The following is a 17829-nucleotide window of genomic DNA, read 5'->3' as shown; positions in this document are numbered from 1 at the left end:
CCTTTATCAAAGAATTTTTTTCCTAAAATTTTCCCACCCTTCTAATCTTGCTTGTATTAGTTATATTTGTGCAAACCTTTTTATGTGAATATAATCAAAATTATTAATTTATACCCTTTAATGATCTCTATTGCTTGTTTGATCATAAAATCTTCCCTTATTCATAGATCTGACAGATAAAATATTCTGTGCTCACCTAATTGGCTTATGATGTCACCCTTTATTTGTAAATAATGTACCCTTTCTGAACTTATCTTGGTATATGGTGTGAAGTGTTAGTCTATACCCAATTTCTACCAAACTGCTTTCAAGTTACCCCAGCAGTTTTTGTCAAATAGTGAATTCCTTTACCAAAAGCTTGGATCTTTGGGTTTGTCAAACATGAGAATACTATGGTCATTTATTAATGTGTATTGTGATATCTAACTTATTTCACTAATCCACCACTATTTTTCATCTGATACAAGATTGTTTTGATGATTACCACTTTATAATATAGTTTGAGATCTGGCATGGCTAGACCATCTTCCCTCAGATTGTTTTTTTTTTTCATTGATTACTTTCATATTCTTGACATTTTTTACTTCCAGATACATTGTGTTATTATTTTCTCTAGATCTATACAATATTTTTTGTTAGTTTGATTAGTATGGCAATAAACAAGTAAATTAATTTAGGTAGAATTTCCATTTTTCATTATATTGGTTGGTTTACACATGAGCAACTGATATTACTCCAGTTGTTTGGATATGACTTTATTTGTGTGAAAAGTGTTTTGTAATTGTGTTAAATATAATTCCTAGGTTTGTCTTGGCAGGTAGACTCCCAAGTCTTTTACATTATCTGAAGTTATTTTAAATGGAATTACTCTTTCTATCTTTTCTGCAGGACTTTGTTGGTAATATATAGAAATGCTGATGATTTATGTGGGTTTATTTTATATTTTGCAACTTTGCTAAAATTGTTCATTATTTCAACTAAATTTTTAGTTGATTCTCTAGAATTCACAAAGTTTCCAATATCATCTGCAGAGATTGGTAGTTTTGTTTCTTTATTCCTTTTAAAAATGCCTAAATTTCATTTTCTTCTCATATTAATATGGCTAGTATTTCTAATAAAATTTTGAAAAATAATGGTGATCATGGGCATCTTTGTTGCACCTCTGCTTTTTTTGGGAAGTTTTCCAGCTTATCCCCATTACAGATACTGCTTGCTGGTGGTTTTAGATGATACTACTATTTCATTTTATCTCATTATTATTAATATTTATTTTAAGGAAAGCTCCTTTTATTCCTGTGCTGTCTGATGTTTTTAATAGGAATGGATGTTATATTTGTTAAAAGCTTTTGCTGCATCTATTGAAATAATCATATAATTTTTATTGGTTCTGTTATTGATATGGTCGATTATGTTGGTCGTTTCCCTAATATTGAACCAGCTATGCATTCCTGGTATAAATCCAATCTCAATATGGTGTATGATTTTTGTGAAATATTGATTTACTCAGATTGCTAGTATTTTATTTAAAATTTTTGCATCAATATTCATTAGTCAAATTGGTCTGTATTTTTCTTGTTTTTACTCTTCCTGGCATAGGTATCAGCAACATATTTGTGTTTTAGAAGGAATTTAGTAGGACTCTTTGTCTATTTTTCCAAATAGCTTACAAAGTATTGAAATAATTGTTTAAATATTTGTTACAATTCACTTGTCAATCTATCTGGTCTTGGGCATTTTTTATTATGGATCCCATTTATGGCTTCTTCAGTTTCTTTTTCTAAGATAAGGTTACTTATTATATTTCCCTTTCTGTTAATCTGGGGAATTTTAGTTTTTATAAATATTAATTCATTTCACTTAGGTTTATTGGCATGTAATTAAGCAAAATAACTCAAAATAATTGCTTTTTTATCTTAATTAGTGGTGAATTCACTTTTTTCATTTTTAATACTAGTAATTTAGTTTTTTTTTAAATTAAATTAACCCACAGTTTATCTGTTTTATTGGTTTATTCATAAAACAAGATCCTAGTTTTATGTATCATTTAATTAGTTTTCTTTCAATAGTATTAATCTCTCTTTTGATTTTTAGGATTTCTACTTTGGCCCTTAATTTGTATTCTTAAAAATTTGTTCTATTTATAGACATTATAGTTACAGACCCAATTCATTGCCCCACTAGTCTCTATTTTACTTTTTTATTTAGACCTAAGAAATTTCCCCTTAGCACTGCTTTGGCTGAATTCCAAAAATTTTGGTATATTGTCTCACTATTGTGATTCTCTTTAATGAAATTGTTGTTTCTTGATTTGTCCTTTAACCCATTCATTCTTTAACATTAGATCATTTAGTTTCCATTTAATTTTTAATCTATGTCTCCATGGGTTTTTATTGAATGCGATTTTATTGCATTATGGTCTAAAAAGCGTGTATTTAATAAATCTGCTTTTTTGCATTTTTGTGAGGTTTCTGTGCTCTCACACACATGCTCTCAATTTTTGTGAATGTACCATATACAGCTGAGGAAAAGGAAAGGTATACACCTCATATTCCCATTCAATTTTCTCTGGAGGTCCATCATATCTAACTTTTTGAAAATTCTATTTCGATACTTAATTTCTTTCTTGTTTATTTTTTGTTTAGATTTATCTATTTATTTGATATATTTGTTTAGCTCTGAGAGGGGAAAATTGAAATTCCACACTAGTAGAGTTTTACTATCTGTTTTGTCTTCTAACTCATGTAACTTTTCCTTGAAGAATTTAAATGCTACACTTTTTGGAGTATGTATGTTTGCTATTGATATGGCTTCATTGTCCATGATAATTTTTAGCAAAATGTAATTTCTATGCTTATCTCTTTTAATTAGATCTACTTTTTTGCTTTCATTTCTTTCTGATATATGATTGCTGCCCCTGTGTGTTTTTTTTTTTTAGTTAAAATAAAGCATAATAGATTCTGATCAAGCTCAGTATTTTAATTTTTTTTCTTTTTATTACTTTATTTTGATTTATCAACAATCACTTCCACAAGCTTTTAAGTTTTAAATTTTTCTCCCCCTCCCTCCCCCCATTCCCTAAATGGCATGAAATCTGATATAGGCTATACATATATATTCCTATTGAACATATTTTCACATTAGTCATGTTATAAGGAAAAATTTGAACCAATAAGAGGAACCACCAAAAAGAGGAAACAAAACAAAATAGAAGAAAACAATAGCAAATAGTATGATTCAATCTGCATTCATATTCCATAGTTCTTTCTTTGGATATGGACAGCATTTTCCATCATGAGACCTTTGGAGATGTCTTAGATCCTTGCATTGCTGTGCAGGGCTAAGGCTATCAAATACTCATCACAGAAATGTGACTGTTACTGTGTGCAACATTCTCCTGGTTCTGATCACTTTCAGCATCAGTCCATACAAGTCTTTCAGGGTTTTTCTGAAGTCTGTCTGCTCATCATTTCTCATAACACAATAGTATTCCTTTATATTCATATACCACAACTTCTTCAGCCATTCCGCAATTAAGGGAAATTCTGTAAGAGGCATTCCCTCAATTTCCAATTCTTTGCCACCACAAAAAGAGCTGCCATAAATATTAATGTGCATGTGTGGGTCCTTTTCCCATTTGTATGATCTCTTTGGGATACATCCTTAGAAGTGCTATTGCTGGGTTAAAGTGTATGCACATTTTTATAGGCTTTTGGGCATAGTTTCCAATAGCTCTCTGAAATGCTCAGATCATTTCACAACTCCATGAACAATGTATTAGTGTTCCAATTTTCCCACATCTTCTCCAACTTTTATCATTTTCCTGTTTTGTCATATTGGCCAATCTGATTGGTGTGATGTGGTACCTCAGAGTTGTTTTGATTTTCATTTCTGTAATCAACAGTGAATTAGCAAGCTCAGTATTTTTACTCTGTGTCTTCGTTTTAAGTGAGTTTCTTGTAAACAAAATGTCAGATTCTGGTTTTTTTAGTACATTCTGCTATCCACTTCCTCATAATGGGTGACATCATACTGTTCTCATTCAGTTATGATTTCTTATTATACACTTTACTTCATCTTATTTTTATCTGTTTCTGTCTCTCTGTCTGTCTCTCTGTTTCTCCCTCTCTGTCTCTCTCTGCCTCTTTCTTTCTCTGTCTCTTCTGCCCTACCCCTAAAAAGTCTGTTTTGCTTCTGAGCACTGCCTCACTTATTTTTCCCTCCCTTTTATCAGTGCCCCATTTCTCTTATCTTCCTTCCCTTGCTGTCTGGATACGGCAAGATTGATTAGTAAACCCAACTGAGAGTATATGTTATTCCCTCTTTGAGCTAATTCCAAAAAGAGTAATGTTCAATTGTTACTTGCCACCTCTGATCTTCCCCTCTAGTCTAAAAGGTTTCCCTTGCATTCCTCTTTTATGTGGGAACATTTTCTTCATTTTTTTTCACTCCCTTCCCCTTCACCTTATACATTCCTCTTTCTCACCCTTAAATTTTATTTTTTGGAATTCATGCTATTTTAGTAAAGTCATTCCATGCTCTCTTTTTATGTATCCTCATTTTAACTGCTCTAATAATGATAAGGTTATTACATGTTTGTATATAGTAATGGAAACACTTCAACCTTACTGAATCCCTTCTGATTTTCGTGTTTGCCTTTTTGTGCTTGTCTTGAATTTTGTACATACTAGGTATCATAAAAGATAGAGTGGATAGAACACCAGGCCTAGAATTAAGAAGATTCTTCTTCCTGAGTTTAAATCTTGCTTCTGACACTTAGTAGCTATGTGACTGGACAAATTGATTAACTCTGTTTTCCTTAGTTTCCTCATCTGTGAAAAGAGCTAGAAAAGGAAATGGCAAACCACTCCAGTATCTTTGCCAAGAAAACCCCAAATGTAGTCCTGAAAAGTCTAACATAACTAAAAAACAACTAAACAGAAACAACTGAGTCTTGTATTTGAAAGTCAATTTTTCTATTCAGTTCTATTCTTTTCATCAGGAATGCTAATTAATGATCATTAAATGATCATTTTCCCAAAAGAATTATACTTATTTTTCTAGAAAGATTACTCTTAGTTTTTATCATAGCTCCTTTGAGTTCCAGAATAGCATATTCCAAGACCTCTAGTCCATTAAGGTAGAAGCTATTATTTTTTGTGTTATCCTAACTGTGATTTTATCATATTTAAATTGTTTCTTTCTGGCCAATTGCAATATTTACTGCTTGACCTGAGAGCTCTGAAATTTGGCTATAGCATTACTGGTTTGTTTTTTTATATTTTTTCCAGGTCAATTGTTTTTCCAATGACTTATTTCATATCTTCTTTTTTTATTCTTTTGATTTTGTTGTATTGTTTCTTGATGCCTCATTTGTCATTACCTTCCACATTCTCAATTCTTTTTTCTCTTGTTTTGATTTTTTATCATTGGATTATATTTTATTTTATCTCCATTATACGTAAAAACAATTTTAACTATCTTTTTAAATTTTGATTTCCTCACTACTTCTCTCCCTCACTACCTCCCCTAACTCCTTACTGATATTATAAGCAGTTTGATATAGGTTATACATGTACAATCATGGGAAACATTTTATATTAGTCATGCTGTAAAAGAAAACAAAGAACAAAGAACCCCACAAAAATAAAGTGAAAAATAGTATGCTTTAATCTACATTAAGACTCCATCAGTTCTTTCTCTGGAAGCAGATAGCATGTTTCTTCATGTGTCCTTTGGAATTATCTTGGATTATTGTATTACTGAGAATAGCTAGGTTATTCATATTTGATCATTGTATGATATTGCTGTAACCATGTACAATACAGTCCTGGTTCTGCTAATTTCACTTTGCATTAGTTCATATAAGTCTTTCCAGATTTTTCTGTAATTATGTTGCTTATCATGTATTATAACATACATTGCATTTCTTTAATCAATAGTGATTTAAAACTTTTTTTCATATGATAATAGATAGATTTGACTTCTACATCTTAAAACTGTCCCTGCATACTCTTTAACCATTGCAGAATGACTTATATTCTTATAAATTTGAGTCAATTCTCAAAATTTATGAAAGAGCCATTCCCCAACTGATAAGTAACCAAAAGATATGAACAGTTTTCTGATGAAGTAATCAAAGCTATCTATACTCATATGACAAAAATGTTCTAACTCAGTATTGAATGAAGAAATGTAAATTAAAACAATTCTGAGGTACTATTCCCTACCTATTAGACTGGCTAATATGACAGAAAAGGAAAAAGACAAATATTGGAAGTTATTTGGAAAAAATGAGACATTAATGCATTGTTGATGGAATTGTGAACTGATTCAACCATTCTGTAGAGCAATTTGAAACTATGTCCAAATGGCTATAAAACCTTTCTAACCTTTTGGCCTAGCAATACCACTCCCAAAAAAGATTAAAAAAAAAAAAGAAAAAGACCAGTATGTACAAAAATATTTATAGCCAGTCTTTTCTGATGACAAAGAATTGAAAATTGAGGGAATGGCCATAAATTGAGGAATGGGTGAGCAAATTATGGTATGTCACTATGATGGAATGCTATCATGCTATAAGAAATGATGATCAGAATGCTCTCAGATAAACCTGAAAAACCTTCATGAGCTGATGTAAAGTGAAATGTATTTCTGTACAAAATAACAGCAATATTATAGGATTATCAGCTGTGAATGACTTAGCTATGCTCAGCAATACAGTAATCTAAGACAAGAAAGAACTGATGGTGTCTGAGTACAGATTGAAGCATACTTTTTTAAACTTTATTTTTATTGAAGCTTGTTCTTTGGTCTACGTTTTCTTTTACAACATAATATGGAAATGTTCTGCATGAGTACTCATGTATAATATATTGAATTGCTTGTCTTCTCAATGAAGGGGTCAGGAGAGAGGAAGGAAGAGAATTTGGGACTCAAAGTTTTAAAAACAAATATTAAAAGATTGTTTTTTACATGTGACTGGGGGAAAATAAAATACTAAATAAATTTTTAAAAACAAAGAGTAAGTAATTAAAAAAATTGACTCCGTTCCCTATATATTTGAGAGGTAAGGCTTTATCAAAGGTACTTGCTATTAAAATGTTTCCCAGATTTCTACTTTCCTACTAATTTTTCTTGCATTAGTTTTGGTTTTGCATAAACTTTATAAATGTAATATCATCAAAATTATCAAATCTTCATCTTGTAATCCTTTTTGTATCATTTGTTCATAAATTCTTCCCTTATCCGTAGGTCCCCTATTTTGCTTTTGTTATAACCTTTGTATTTAAATCATGAACCTATTCTGAACTCATCTTGGAATATGGTATAAGATGTTTATCCCTAGTTTCTGCCATACAGATTTTGTTTTCCCAGCAGATTTTGTCAAATACTTAGTTATTTTCCCAAAACCTTGGGTCTCTGGGTTTATCAACACTAAATCACTATGGTCTTTTACTAATGTGTTTTATATACTTATCTATTACACTGGTCCACCACTCTACATTTCAGCAGTACCAGATTTTTTGGATGATTACCACTTTACAATAAACTTTGAGATCTGATATAGTTAGTTCACCTTTCTTAGCATTTTTTCATTATTTTTTATACTCTTGACCTTCTGTTTTCTGGATTTACATTATTACTCAATTTCTATATAAAATAATTTTGGTAGTTTTATTGGTATGGCACTAAATAATTAAACTAATTTAGGCGGAATTGTCATTTGTATTATATTGGCTTGGCCTACCCATGAGCAATTGATATTTTTCCAATTCTTTAGCTCTAGCTTTATTTGTGTGAAAGGTGTTTTATAATTTGTGTTCCTATAGTCCCTGGGTTCATCTTGGCACCTACATTGCCAAGTTATTTTAAATAGAATTTTTCTTGCTATTTCTTCCTTCTGGATTTTATTGGTAATATATATAAAGGATGGTGATTTGTGTGGTTTTATTTTCTATCCTACAACTTTGCTAAAGCTGTTAATTATTTCAAGTAGTTTTTAGTTTATACTCCAGAATTTTCTCAGTATATCATCATATCATCTGCAGAAAGTGAAAATTTTGTTTCCTCATTGCCTATTCCAATCTCTTCTGTATCGTTTTTTTTCTATTGTAAGCTAATATTTCTAGTACTACATAATGGTGGTGATAATATGCATCTTTATTTTGCCACTGATCTTATTAGGAACCACTTGGCCAATTATGATTTTTAAGGATTTTTTTTTTCTTTAGTGAGCTTTTGTACCTCCTTTTCCGTCTGGGCAATTTTTAAAGGACTTTTTTTTTTCTTCAGTGAATTTTTTACCTCTTTTTCTATTTTGTCATTTCTTCCTCTTAACGAATTCTTCTTTTCAGTGGTTTTTTGTGCTTTAAAAAAATTGGCTTATTTTGTTTTGGAAGATGTTATTTTATTCAGTATTTTTGTGCTTCTTTTACTAAGCTATTAACTCTCTTTTCATAACTTTTTCATCCCTCTTGTTTCTTTTCCCAATTTTACCTATACCTCTCTTTTTTGATTTTTAAAATTTTTTGGGTCTTCCATGAATTCTCTTTGGGCTTCTGACCTATTTACATTGTTCTTTGAACCTCTGCATGTATTGCTTTGATTTTATTGTTTTCTTCCGTATTTGTGTCTTGATCGTGCCTGTTTCCATTGTAACTTTCTGTGGCCAGATTTTCTTTGTTGTTTCCTTTTTTTCCCCTCATTTGCTTGAGTTTTAACTTTATGTTAAAGTTGCGCTCTGTTAAATGTTAAAGATGGGGCACTCTTCCAAGCTTCAGGGTTATTTATTTTTTCTGCTGCTGTTTTCAGGGCTTATTCTGGGGATCTGAAAGTTTCCAGTACTGTCAAGGTAGCGTGATCTAAGGAGAGATGTGTTCACTGCTTTCCTGGCCTGTGATCTGGTTTGCAAACCTCCACAAGTCCTTCTCTACACTCTTGAATCACACCCAGGGTCTCTCTTCCCTTGCAACTATGAATGCTTTTGCTCCCTCTGACTCTGTAAATTGAATTTGGGTCTTGCTCTCCTGCTGCAAGAAGTGCTAAAGTTACTATCTGCCCTAGAACTGAGCCAAGCATCTCTACTGAGACCATAAGCAATCCTCTTTTCCCTGTTGCTCCCCATCAGTTTCAAGTGCCAGTAGTGAACTAGTGTTCCTTTTTGCCAAGGGACCATGACCCAGGACTTTTATGAGCGATGCAAGAGGGTCCTAGGTCCCACACACAGTGCCAGCAATGGGTCCCCTGTAATTTCTGTCTGGCCACTTCTCCAACCATTCTACCATTTGTGGCTTGTGAGCTCTTGAAGCTATTGCCCACAAATCATGGTCTGTGCTGTCTGCATTATACTCCATGTCAGACTACCACCTGAATATAATAGACCTTTCCTGCCAACATCCTAAGTTTTCTTGGACTGTATAACTGTTTCACCCTGGCCTTTTGTTGTTTCTGCCACTTCAGAATTCAGTTTGGGGCTTTATTTTAAAGACGTTTGAAGGGAAATTTGAGAAAGTTCAAGGAACTTCCTATTACTCTGCCATTTTGGTTCCACCTTTCCATGGATCATCTGTCTTAAAAACAAAGAAAATATTTGTGAATATATGTCATAATAATTATTTTCCTATTTTTCTAATATTTTCAATATCTCATTTGCTACTTATTTTTTTCTTGCTTCTTTTCTTTAGAGTTTTATTATCAAATATAGCATAGTCAAACCCATTTCCTAACTTGAAGGAAAGGAAAAATTTCCTAAACACAAATATTTCTCATTACATTAGGTACAATCAATCAATAAAAATTCAATTAACATTGGCTTCTAAAAGGTTACTCCACTCTAGAAGGTTAAAATGCCATTTTTCCTTTAGTATAGTTTTGAGGCACCCGATAGGCTCAGCCCAAGTGCGTATGGGTGCTACTGAGAGATATCAAGTATTGACAGCATGTGCAATGGGACATTTTGACACATTGGCAACTAGAGATTTTATTTCCCTTTTTTGTTGTTAGTATAAAATAGCTGTGAACAGGATAGAGTTTTTTTTGGATCAAGATGGCAGATAGAAAAATAGTTACACTGAAACCCCATATGCGATCCCAAAACCCCTATTTCTTTCCTATATCTCCACTTTAAGTTGGAAATTAGGAAGAAGTTTCTCTAACCTTGCATTTTCCCCCTTATTTATAAAAGTAATTTAGGCTTAAGTTGAAAAAGGACTGGACCAGTATAATGGAAATGAAATGGAAAGCAAGGGATGGTTTGATGAGAAATAATGTAAGAAAAAGGATGGACTTGATGATTACTTTGATTTGAGAAGTGAAATGAAAACAACTTAAAAGTTTCAATGCTGGGTAACTGGTACCTAAATTCTTTCACTGTAAAACTTATTTCATGGAAGTTATTATTCAATTTGGAAATTTTGCTTATTTATGTCATTAAAATAAATTATAAAAGCAAATTCAGATTCAAAAGAATACTAGGGGCCCTGAAAGAGGTACTGGGAGATTCCATGAGACCCATATGACCCTTTATTTAGTGCTTCAATCACATATGCTTATGACTTTTTTCCATTGTGATCTTTAACTGTTATTTTTTTTTTACAAAGGACAGGGACTAAACTCTGAACAGTATAGCCTCACCAACAAGGCAAAATATAGAGAGGAAAATGAGCCTGGCAGAAATTTTGGAATGAGCTATGGATAAGCCAGATCCTCCTGACAGGATCTGTGTGTGAAACTGGAAGGACATTAGGACAGACACAAAGGATAATAGAATCTGAGAGTGATGGCATTTCCTCAGTTGTGCCAATGAGTCAATCATATTTTAACTTCAACACCTCTTTATCATATCTACTATGGAAGAAAGGGCAATGTTACATAAGAAGATGAAGTTAAGAGACAATCTAGTACTGACCAAATTCACCTTGAAGAAATTTATACCTTAGGAAATAAAATTTTAGGGGGAATAAAGTATCATTTTTTAAAGTTATCTCAAAGAGGGAAATGTTCCAAATGAATGAAAAACATTACAAAAGTACTTTTTCAGAGGGAAAAAATTGAATAAGATAAAATCTAATGCTGACACAATTGTGGGAACTGGAAATAGATATTGGCAATCAACTTCCAGTTCTACTTCCCCTTTACCCTTTTGAAGAATATTAAAGGGGAAATAGCAAAAAAGTAATTTGTGCAACCTAACCCTACTACCCTAGGAACTAGGTGATCAAAAAAGAGAGTGTGTTCCTTTTTAAACCTCAAAAGCCATATTGGGGGGACAGCTAGGTGGTACAGTGGATAGAGCACCAGCCCTGAAGTCAGGAGGACCTGAGTTCAAATCAGACCTCAGACTAAACACTTGGCACTTACTAGCTGTGTGATCCTAGGTAAGTCACTTAACCCCAACTGCCTAAAAAAAAAAGTAATATTGGAAAAATTTTATAAGTGGAAGATGTATTATACCAGAACTGGAGAAAGTAGAAGACATAATACCTTGGATGCACCAAGAGCTGATTCTAAATAGAAAGGGATACCTCTCTTGTACAGGCCAATAAAAAAGTGTTCCCCATAGACACCTGAAGAAACCTTTTGTTTAGAGGAGGGGTGAACAAACTATGGCCCAGAGAATAAATCTGGCCCATCGCCTGTTTTAATGTGCCCCAGGAGGTAAGACTGTTATTGTTGTTATCATTTTTTTTTTAACTATAAAGCTATGATTTGAAGACCTCTGATGTAGAGGGCAGAAGTATGAAACCTGGGAATAGAAGAGTAACAGATTTAAATAACCTAGAGCAGGAGTAGAGAACCACATGTGGCATTTTAGGACTTTAAGTGTGGCCTTTTGTCTGAATCCAAATTTTACAGAACAAATCACCAAGAATTCTATAAAATTTGGATTCAGTCAAAAGGCTGCACTTAAAAGATCTAAGAAGGGCACATGTGGCTGTAAGGCTGCAGGTTCCCCACTCCTGGTTTAGAGTATCTAGATTCTCTAGCTGTAGGAAAGAGTTATAATATCATCAACTAAAGCTTCAGTAAAATCTCTCAAAGATCAACAAATTGAAAATCTGTTGTCTGGGGAAGAGCCAAAAAGATCCACCTCCTACAGGAAATCAACAAAAAGTAAGAAAAGGTAAAGGAAACAAGAAGGAACCATAACTCATGCTAGTGGCAGAAAGTTGGTAAAGCAGAGTGATAGGGCACCATTGAGAATAATAGCCAGATGGGAGTTACCATTAAGAGAAGAACATATCTTAAAACATGAAACAGTAGTGTTCAGTCTTGCTCCTTTGTGGCCCTATTCTTGGTAATCATATGAATTACATAGATTCTTTGGGAGATATTAACCTACCAAAGACATAGGTGTCCTGTCTATGAGCTTGGCTATAATTCCACTCTTTGTATTTTACTATGTAAAGAAACATGCAAAAAAAATCTATTCTATTTGGTAGCCTTGTGAACGTAAGTGCTTGTAAATGGAACTGGAAGCTATCCTTGGAGAAGTTCTCAGTACTGGATTCCTAGATCCCACCAAGGACAGTAAGCCAGATATGAGAGGTGTCCAATGTGTAATTAGAACTTTCATGTTAGCAGAGTGCTTCTGAAAAAGATTATGGTCATAAGATTTAATTTAGCTGCTATGAATCCAGATCCTAATACATCACTTTGGAAGATCATTTCAATTCTCTCCTTTGAATTTGTAAAATTAGTCTTTGTTACTGAAAGCATATTGGGATGTTCATTGTCCCATAAACATAATGGTATATATTGTAAAAAAAAAACTTGAAGTTTTATTATTAAAAAATAACTTGATATGCATTGCCGTTTTTTAATTTATATGACCACCTAATGGGACAGGGTGCATAGAAAAGGAAACTGAGGTAAATTTGCCCCAGTTGAAATAAATAGTATGAAGGAGAACTGGAGCTTGAATGTAGAACTTCTGTCTCCAAGTCTAGAGATCTTTCAAATAACTGTACACTAACATATTAACTATGGATCAAATAGTAATCAGGTGGCAGGAATGCTCATAATAATAAAATGCAACTTTAGGTAATAGGCAGCATGGGAGAGAGAAAAAAGGCTAGCAAAGAGATCAGTTACTGTTTGAGCTTGGAATAACAGAGATAAAATCAGAAACTGTAGTAGCACTAGAATTGAGATACTCCGAATTTGAAGCTTATGAAGTTTTTGAACCTTAGTTAAAATATCACAAATGCAAGTACCAAAACAATAAAAATATGGAAAGGAATATAGTGTACTTTAGCTAATAAACCCCCAACTGAAGAAATAAAGAGTTGAAGCAATGATGGGAATAACCAGATTTAGATTTTAATCTCCCTCTCCCAAATTAAAAACATTCATGAAAATATTTGGTCACTGGACAGACAAGAAGCAAGCTTTAATAATATAAAAATAGAGAGCCAAGCTGTACCTGTGTTCCCTTTGATAAGTAGTAGAAGCTGGCCAAAAGAAAAATAAATAAAGCTTCAAGAGGTTACCCTGCTGGAAGTCTCTGAGTTCTGAACAGAAAGAAATACCAGAGCTATCCAGTGGCCTATGGAAAAATCAGGCAACAGTTTAGAGATGGGGTGGTTTAATAGAAAAAGAAGGGGACTTATAAGATTATAAAGAGCTAGAACAGGTCTTTAAAATAATCTACATCAAACTGTCTCATTTTATAAATAAGCTACCTGAATGCTGTGAATGAAAATCTTTTACATTTTCCATTACATCATTACTAGAATCATTCTAAGCTTCAGTCCCAGTTTTGCCACCAAAACAGTGGACGGCTATGAACAAGTGACTTCACCTCAGTTTCTTCTTCTGAAAAATAAAGGCATTGTCCTAAGTGACCTACATGGTCTCTCTCCAACATTTTCTGAAGCTATGTGTTCAAATGAAGTAGGTGATGCCTTAGGAAATGTAGTTTTATTGTTTAAGGTGTTTTGACACCCTGTCCCCAAAACACAGAGAAGAAAAAAACTTGAGCTAGTTGAATAGTCACCTGCTTCTGCATAAAATTTATTTTGACCTCATCCAGGTGGCTCAGTGGATAGAGTACTTGATCTGTTGTCAGAAAGACCTGAATTCAAATTCTGCTTCAGGTGCTTACTAGTTGTGTGTCTCTGGCAAGTCACTTACCCTCTGTTTCCCTCAGTTCTCTTATATGCAAAATGGGGGTAATGATAGCAGCTTTTTTTCCAGGGTTTTGTGAGGATAAAATGAGACAATAATTGTAAAGCACTTAGCATAGTGCCTGGCACTATAACACTATATAAATGTTGGCTATTTTTAGTCACTATTATTAAATGTTTTATCAGTAAAATAAGGAAGTGCTGCCTGCCTTAGACAGTCTATGAATATAAAATATTAAATTCAAGTCAACAGCTGCTGTAGAAAAATATGTATTTATATGTATTTGTGTGTATATGTATGTGTGTATAAATATATACACATATGCATACCTATATTTATAAATATGTGTATATATCTAATCTACCAAAACATATTGAAATATTTTCTCTACTACACATTTATATGTTACTTACTTCTTTTCTTTTCCTTTCCTCTTTTGTATTATAATAGATGATGTGTGAGACTATTATTCTCATATAATTCATGAAAACATTATTTTGCCAAGATTTTATTTCATTTAATGACTATCAACTTTCCTCAAAATTTCTTTATTTCATTTAGTCTTTGTTATAGTCTTATTCAGCTTGCAATCACTACACTTTTGAATGATCTGGATTTAGATTTTCTTTTACCATTTTGCAAATCCTTATGTTCTATAATTTTAAAATAAAGCACTATTAGTTGATTATGTGATATTTCAGCCTTAAAATTGAAATTAAAATGGTAAAGCTAAATAAAAATAGTTGCCATCCTTGCATACTTTTATGCCATTTAAAAACTAGAATTCAGTATGTAAATCCATTGCAGTTTTCACTTCGCATTTTGCTTATCTGTCTTCTGCTGTTTACCACAAGTGAAAGAGTTGGAACTTGGCATGGCACCTTAAAAGTTTGACCCCTCATCTGTTTCTTTCCTTTATACTACATCGCTCATAACTCAGGACTTTGAGTCAGGAAGATCTGAGTCCAAATCCTGCTTCAGGCACTTCCTTGCTTTGTTACCCTTGGCAATCATATAGCATCTTGATGTCTTACTTTCCTTATTGGTAAAATGAAGGCATTAAACTCAATCACCTCTAAATTAACTTCCACCTCCAAGTTTCTGATTCTGATTTCATACATTTTCTCTTTATGTACAAACTATGGCAATTCTATACAAATTATCTACAAATTATCTGAAGGACTCTGAGAGTGGGCCAAGGAAATGCCAAAGTGGATGCTTCAACATGATTGTCCCCAGGTGGTTCTTATATATGATCATAGACAGAGATAGGGTCCTATGTTGAGACCATCTGGAGGCACGGGATCAAAACCAGAGAACAAGGTAACATAGGCAGAAAGGTCATGCTGTGAGCAGCATAGAGACCTGGACCAGTATAGCTCTTGCAATGTGAAATCTCCCCTTTACCCTGATTATTACCCTGAAGAAGGTTGCTCTTTATAGATTTACCTGAGACAGATAATTGGGTTTACTGTTTCCTAAACTAAAGGAGACTAAAGTCCAATCAAAAAACATTCAAGTATCTACTACATGCAAGACACTAAGCTGAGCACAGGAATTACAAAAAAAAAAAAGGAAAAAGGTAAAAATAACTCTTGTCCTCAAGGAGCTGGGAATTTAATGAAGATAGACAATGGGAAAATGACTATGTACAAACAAAACCTATACAAGATAAATTAGAGGCAATCTTGGAGGTAAAACATCTGCTGTTGTTGTTCTTGTTGCTGTTTGTCCTTTGTTCTTGAAGAGGACCATGACATCATGGAGGTGATTCCATGACGTGCAAGTGAATTGGATTTAAGTGCAAAATTATCAGCCTTACTTTCCCCTCTGGAACCATCTGTGGCCAAAGGCAAGACATAGATCAGAACAAGTGGAGATAGTCCTGGATGCAGTGAGAGACCTTTGTCTTTTTAAACAATCTTTAAAAGGTCTCAGTTTGACTGAGGCAATGCCCTCTCAGTGATTAAGGTCAGGTAAAGCATTAACATTAGGGAGGAGGAGAAAAACATTTTACAGAAGGAAGGATTTTAGCTGAGGGGCAACTAGATTGCACAGTAGATAGAGTGCTGGGCCTGAGTCAGGAATTTTATCTTCTTGAGTTCAAATATTGCCTCAGACACATAATAGCTACTTGAACCTGAGCAAATAATTTAACCCAGTTTGCCTCAGTTTCCTCATCTGTAAATGAGCTGATAAAGGAAATGACAATCCATTACAGTATCTTTGCCCCCCCCAAAAAAAAAACCCAAATGGAGTCATGACTTTGGATGTAATTGAAAACAACAACAACAAAACGACAACAGCAACAAAACAACAACAATAGTTTTGGATAAGACTGGAAGAAAGCCAAGAGGCTGAGATGTGGGAAAAGGACATTTCAGGTAGAAGACAGATTGTGAAGAATGTGATGAGTATGAGAAATTAAATGACTTGCTGAAGATCACATCATAAGTCTCCAGCAGTTTTTGGAGTAAAAAAAAAAAGAAAGAAAACTAAAAACAAACGTCTGCTACCATCTTTTTCCCTATAGATCCGAATAAGTTTTTAATACATTTCTCTTGATTCTGGGAAACCCCAGCCCACTTAGCATAAAGTTCTAACCACAATCTTATTGAATTCCATTGTGTTTTCCTAAATGATGTTAAAAAAAAGAAAAAAATCTACATTTGATTAGATTATTACTGTTGTCAGCACAATACAAATAAAAACTTTCATTTGGCAGCTTTCTTGTGACATGAAATATCAACCATTCAAATATGTGCATGTTAGTTTTGTGATCCCTAAAGATTTCCCTCATATATCAGGGTATGGGGCATTACAGTAGAATATCATCATACCAGACCACAGTGCTTCATTTACAATTGAAAAATACTCATAACAACATACACACACACACACACACACACACACACACACACACACCCCTCAACACCAATTTCATCTCTTCCCTTCACAATATTTGAACATGATATGTATCTATGTCTTTTTCTCCTCTCAGGGTTACCAATTTCTCACTTTATTCTTAATTCTGAATTGTCTATACCATTACATTTTTTCTGTATATTGCCCCAGGACTCAAACATTCCATCATTTCAACATTGTTTTAGAACTTCTTTTCCAGTGACAGTACATTGTGCAAACAGCAATAACAAATGAGATTGTCTGAAGTGAACATATAATGCACCAGTCAGTGCAGTGTGTACTCTTTTCTCCAGTTTTGTATTACATACTTCTCATCTCCTTGTAAAAATGATCCTCTCCTAGCACAATCACCCCTGCTCTAAGTCCTACTGCTGCAAAAAGAAAATATCTTGTCAGTCACTAGGGCATAATTATGCCTCTTTAATACATCCTTCAAATAAATATCTGTTCTCAGCATGTTCAAATTTAATATTTGAACTAAGAAAGACTACAATACAGTGGAAAGACAACTGCTTTGAGAAAAGCCTGCCCAGTCATTGGGGATAGAAAGTATATATTCTAGTTTGTAATTTTGATAAATATGTGATACGGAAGGGGCTTAATCCTGGGCATCTTGAAATAGTGATATAATTGTGATTTGTTGCTTAGAATAAAGTAAAAATGCTCAGCAACCATTAACCATATGGTACATATTTCAGCTGATCACAAACAATAAGTGGGGTGCTATGGTAGGGCCACCAGGGCTTTCAGATTCAGCATTAGAAGGCAGTGTAATAT

At 33.4% G+C, this 17829-nt stretch overlaps 1 protein-coding gene across 1 annotated transcript in view; it reads left to right on the top strand.

Annotated features, from left to right (window-relative positions):
- The window catches only part of GALNT13 (polypeptide N-acetylgalactosaminyltransferase 13), an 828252-nt gene that overhangs the window by 528411 nt on the left and 282012 nt on the right, over nucleotides 1-17829 (top strand). The gene's annotated exons all lie outside the window — the stretch shown is intronic.

The sequence above is a fragment of the Phascolarctos cinereus genome, unplaced genomic scaffold (assembly GCF_003287225.1).
Source record: "Phascolarctos cinereus isolate Bilbo 61053 unplaced genomic scaffold, phaCin_HiC Scaffold_726;HRSCAF=1367, whole genome shotgun sequence".
Taxonomy (NCBI): domain Eukaryota; kingdom Metazoa; phylum Chordata; class Mammalia; order Diprotodontia; family Phascolarctidae; genus Phascolarctos; species Phascolarctos cinereus.
This window is presented reverse-complemented; position numbering and strand designations above follow the sequence as displayed.